Source organism: Sarcophilus harrisii, chromosome 1 (assembly GCF_902635505.1).
Source record: "Sarcophilus harrisii chromosome 1, mSarHar1.11, whole genome shotgun sequence".
In the NCBI taxonomy this organism is placed as follows: Eukaryota; Metazoa; Chordata; class Mammalia; order Dasyuromorphia; family Dasyuridae; genus Sarcophilus; species Sarcophilus harrisii.
This window is the reverse complement of record NC_045426.1, coordinates 494,765,119-494,771,296: the sequence shown is the minus strand read 5'-3', so window position 1 is coordinate 494,771,296 and position 6,178 is coordinate 494,765,119.

Sequence of the window (6,178 nt, the reverse complement as noted above, 5' to 3'; positions counted from 1 at the left end):
CATCCAATTAACTTAAAGGATAATGGATTTAAAAGCTGAAAGGAACAAAAGAGGCCATTTAGTGAAACCTTTTCATTTTACAGGTGAGGAAATCAAGATGAGGAGAGGTTTTAAAGGAGGTTCAAAATTACCCCAGTAGTAAGTGTCAGAGGTAGAATTTGAATCCATATCCAGTAATTCTCAATTTCCTTCAAATTGATATGAATAGAGTGAAATGTATTAAGAACAAGATATATCATCTCCAAGTTGAATAAAGGAGGTAGCTATAATGCTAGAGAAAATGGAAAAAGTCAAATCAGGGAGTGGCTTCCTAAGGCAGATGCCCCCTACCTTCACGTAAGACCAAGGCAGCAGGAGGGCAAAGAGCTGAGAAGACTAAGATTGTTAGTCTTCTACTATTTTACCCTACTATTTTACCCTAGACTAGTAGCCTGAGAATTTCTACTTAAAAATGCCCAGGCGAAGGACCTGGGTTCAAATCCCACTTTTATGTTTAACTTCTGTGTAATCTTGAGAGTCTGTTGGTCTCCCTGGGTTTGTGTTTCATTATTTGTAGAATGAGGACATTGGACTCATGGGTCCCTTTCAATTCTAAATCTATGATACTATGATTTATTGTCCAAGTTGAATATAATTGGGGCTAGGTGGCTAAGATAAGCACTTGAAGAATGATAAAGAAGCATAAAACTGATAAATTAGTCAGCAGATAGAAGTTAAGAAGGATTAAGCATTGGGCCCATTTATATTTTCAATGAAGACATACAGCTTAATTCTACATGTCATAATGATTTCTTATTGCTGTAATTTTCCCCTTTTATTTTATATTTGTATCCCTAGTTCCTAGCATATAGTAGGTATACAATAAATACTTGTTGGTTGATTATTTGCTATTTGAAACGCCAATGCTTTCTCTATAGTTGTTATTATCAACCCTTAATAACCTAAGAACTTAAAAAACCTAAGATACCTAAGAGTTTATGCTTATTCCAAAAACAACTGGATGGAAGAAAGAATTGAAATTTATATCCACTGCTACAGAGAGATGGTAGGTGGGTGGGCATGTCTAGAAAGGAACTGAAGCCGGGGAAAAAAAGAATTTTGGCAGTGACAGTAAGAGGCAGAAGACAGTGGGGAAAAGGGGCGCCAGCTGGGAACTGAGAAGCATCTCCAAGGGATTAGCACTTACTAAAGGCCCCCACTAATAAAAGACCACCTACTCTTTGCCCCAGCACAAACCAGATAAGTTGTGCATTACTTTATATAAAGTTGCATTTGGACAAGGTAGGACCCAAAACAAAACAATTGTCTTAGAGTCCAGATGCATCCAATCAAGACTTGTACTCATTACCATGAGGTTTCTTAGCAGAAAATTGTGACTGTGAGAGAAGATGGTTGAATGCTTATTCCAGAGACAGGGAGGTTGGCAGCCTGCTTGCCCTCCTACAGAGAGAGCTGGGGGAGAGGAATTAAGGAGGGAGGAAGGCATCTTAGCTTCCTATTATAGCTAATCATTCTGGCTAACTAGGTGCTAAGCTCAGCTGTTTTTACCAGCTGAAGGAGTGGAAGTGTTGTCAACACCCTCTAAATTTGGGGGCAAAGCTTGTTACCCAGCTTTAGTTATGTCTCAGGAAATGGGTATTTTGTTATTTTAAATTTATTAAGCACTTAACCCTGTTTGTCTAAACACTGTGCAAGTATCTGAACTGGTTGGAAAAGCCCCTTTCTTTTTATATTCCTTTTTCTACCTCTGTCCCTTTATTGCAAACAGTCAATAGATGGCATTCCAGCCATGACCAGGGTTGAAAGTGGGAGAGGGGAACAGTTTTAGTTCCACACAGAGTAATTTCAGCACACACACGTATATATTATGTGCATATGATGTGTGTGTATCTACACATATACACACATAAAGCTGAAGAAAAAAGAGAGAGGGTGTACACAGGGTGAAATACATATTCTTATTATAGTCAGCCATAATAATGATACTAATAATAGCTGATATATAACATTTTACAATAGATTATCTTTAAGTCAGACTGGAAAACCGTGACAGCTGAGGAGAAAAAATGATGCTGGAATTTCACAATTTGCACCCTGGGGGCCTGTGCAAATCTGAAAAAGGACCAGTGCAGTGTGCTGATTTTTCAAGTTTGATTTCCCATTTGACTTCCAAAGCATGAGAGAGGTGAAGTTCTCAAGTATTTTTAAATTTAAGTTGCCTTCAGTGAATTCCAGGTGCCAAAGCTGGGTTGAGTTGACCCATCAGAGAGTGCCCTTTTCATTTTAGTTATTTCTTTTTTATTTATTGCTGCCCATTTTCCAACTGATTCAGAAGAAAGAAAGTATGTAAATGCTTGGTGTCTCTTCAGCGTGAGGACAATTCTAGTGGGGTGGGGGTAGGTAAGCTGAAATATGTGTTCTTAAATATGTGGAGTCATTTACAAGAAATGGACTCAACAGCGGGGAGTTTTACAATCCCAGTGGTCTGTGAATAGGAATATAAAATCAAATAGTGTGACTCAGTATGGGCCCTTTTGGCAAGCCTGGAAATAGACATAAATGTCCAGCCAAGGACTACATAATTTCTCATTCTATGAACCCCAGAAATAAAGAAACACTCCTCTCAGATATAAAATACAGATTATGTTGTTATGAGAGCTAGGAGGAACTCGAGAGATTTGAAAAACACAGATATTTATTTTGATGCACAGATTGAGATGGTGGCGTGAGTAACATAGGGAAAGAAAGGAAAAAATTTTATATAGGGGAAAGTACCCTAGATTTCAAGTCAACATACCTGGGGCTGTATCTAGGCTTTAATAATTCTTTGCTATGGGACTATGGGCAAGCCACTTATATTCTCTGAGCCTTAGTTGTTTTAAAACTGCATTTTCTTAGCTCATAAAGTTGTTGTGAAGGAAGAACTTTGTAAAATACTACATAATTGCAAATTAATAAAGAGAAAGTATAATTGCTCCCTTCTTTCACTTCCAATTATAGCCCTGGCTGGGACCTCATCCATTCATTGTTTAAAATGAAGATATATCATTTGCTTGACTATTCATTCCTATTGCAAGGGTTTTCCCCATCTTTCCCCCCCTATTTGTGGGAGTGGGATAGGATGGGAGAGAGATAGTCAACAGTCAACGTGAGTTTAAGTCTATATTAAAACATTTACTAGTGACTCTGAGCAAGTTGTTTAACTTCTTCTGCAAAATGAAGTGGAGAAAAAAAAGAGCAAACCACTCTAGTATTTTTGTCAAGAAAATCCCAAATGGGGTTATGAAGAGTAGGATGTGACTTACTGACTAAACAACAACTATGTGCTAAGTGCTTAATTGATTAACCAACAACAAATTGTGCTAAATTCTGGAAATACAAAGAAATATGGAAGAGAGTCCCTGTTTTGAAAGAACAACATAGTTGTTTGCTATGTGAAAATAAGCTATATGCAGGATTAATTGGAAATATTTGACAAAAAGTAGGCACTAGAATTAAGTGGGATCAGGAAAGACTTTCTGTGGAAAATCCACTTTCTGTGGATTTTAGCTAAAACTTGAAGGAAACCAAAGAAGCTAGGAGGTAGAGGTGAAGAAAGAAAAGAGAGAATATAGGGAAAGGGTCAGGTCAGTGACTGGGCCCAGAGTTAGGAGCGGGAATTTGTTGGACTATGTGGAAGAATTGAGGATGGCAACCAGCTTGAGAAGTTGAGTGACTGGAAGGTTTTATTTCTTCAACAATAATAGGGAAGTTCAGAATAAGTGAAAGTTTAGAAAAAAAAAGGAATGAGTTCAGTTTTGAACATATTGAGTTAAATTGTCTACAAGGCATCCAGTTCAAGATGTTCAATAGTTAGCTGAAATTATGAGACTAGAGGTCAGTGGGGAGGTTAAGTTTGGATAAGGGTATTTGAAAATCATTATGGGATGATAATTAAATTCACTGGATATGATAAGATCTCAGTTCACTGATATGAAAGCAACTGAAGAGGAGAGTGTAGAATTGAAGTAGTTCACCAAAGGATCAAGATAGGGAAGTGCAGATAGTAATGGACAGGGAAAGAATTAAGGGTTTGAGGTTAAGAGGAAGATAAAGATAAAGAGCAAGGTTTTGGGTTGCAAAGCAAGGAAAAAATTGGATTGAAAATGTATTATGATCAGATAAGGGAATTTCAGAATTTGTGAACTTGGAGGTAGTGCATTTGTGGGTGATGGCAAGATCAAGAATATTATCATCTTTGTGGTTGAGAGGGGGGTGGAAGAATAAGACATGAGAAATGAGTAAATTGAAGAACACTAAGTTAATGTTTGAAGGAACATCATGTACATTTTGAAGAACCCTAAAAGAACAAGGATATGTGTTAAAGAACTGAGGAGGAGAGCAAGAAAGTTTGTGAGCCAAGCTCTGAACTCATTGAGGGAATAAGTGGAGTGTCCTGGAGGTTGGTGGATAAAACTATCAGAACTTTTATATTTTAATGGAAAAGACAGCAAACAAAAGTTAGTGGTGCTTAGGGAAGGGTACTCTGGTCAGAAAAGTTACTGGGATGGTGAGTGGAGCCACAAGAGAGTGAATTGACTCTTGTCCAGCAACAAGGCACAATTGATTTGATCATGTTTCCTGATGCTCTTTCTAGGGGATAGGGGAGGGAAGGAAAGAACAAGAAAAGAAGGAGATTTTGTTAAATGACTTTCCCAGGATTATTCAGCTTCATAAGCTCTGAGGCCAGATTTGAGCTCGGGAAAATGAGTCTTCTTAACTTCAGGCCTGGCACTTTATCCATTGTGCCACTTAGTTGCTCGCTATCTGAATCACCTTACCTAATTTAGGAAGCTGCTAGTTTGTGCAGTGTATAGAGTGCTAAGCCTGTGGTCAAGAAACCCTGAGTTGAAATCCTGTCTGAGACACTGTACTAGTTGTGTCACCTTGGACGCACTTTGTGTACAATGGCAATAATGATTTGAAAAGAGAAATGATCTATAAAGGAACAATAAACTTACAGGTAGAAGCACATTTTTATAACCCATACAATCCAAACAGATTATTTTTAATAATCATGGCTATCATTAGTGATAATGTAATCATATTAATGATTATCATTATCATTTATTATTACAGTTGAATTAATTGTATCCTAATGCATTATAATTAATAATAATAGTTAACACATATAGTCCTTTACAACTTACAAAGAATTTTATACATGCTATCAACATTGATCCTCACAACAACTATAGAAATTATTATTATCCCCATTTTTCAATTGAGGAAACTGAGGCAGGCAGTGGTTAAGTGATTTGTCCAGGGTCACATGGCTAGCAAATATCTGAAGCCAAGATTTCAACTTGGGTCTCTCTGACTCCAAGTCTAACAAGTTACCCAGTGCACCACCCAGCAACTTCCTAAATTAAGCAGGGTAATGCAAATATTGGGCAGTTAAATGACACAACAGAGTGCCAGGTCTGAAGTTAGGAAGACTCATCTCCCTGAGTTCAAATCTGGCTTCAGATATTTATTAGCTGAATGATCCGGGGAAAGTCTTTGAGCCTTTTTTGCCTCAGTTTCCTCCTCATCTGTAAAATGATCTGGAGAAGGAAGTGGCAAATCACTTAAGTATTTTGCCAAGAAAACTCCAAAAGAGGTCATGAAAAGTTACAACATGATTGAACAACAACAGAATTCAATAATGGAGGAAATTTCAAGAATGGATTGATTTTGGAGGGAAATATAATAAATTCTGTTTTGAACACCCTTTCTCTTTCTATGTTTTGGTTTTTTTTTAGAATTTTTTTGAATCCAGCAGCTCTTTGGCCCACATAGCTTAATTCATAGAGCATCACAGAAATGAATTGTGATTCATTTGTAGGGATTGTCATTATTCTCTTATGAGAGGCAGCATCATAAAATGGAAACACATTGGATTTGGAGTCAGAAGATTTTGGTTCTATCCTGATTCATACTCACTGTCAAAAACAAGTTAAGTCATTTTACCTTTCTGACTTCCTAAACCTTAGTTTCCTCATTTGTAAAAAGGTAATTATAATATTTATACCACCCACTTCATAGATTTTTGGTGTTTAAAGTGCTTTGTAAATCTTAAAGTATTACATAAATGTTAATTATTATTAAAATCTGGAAGTATGTGTGACACAACAATGAAACATCAGCTGAAGGAGTA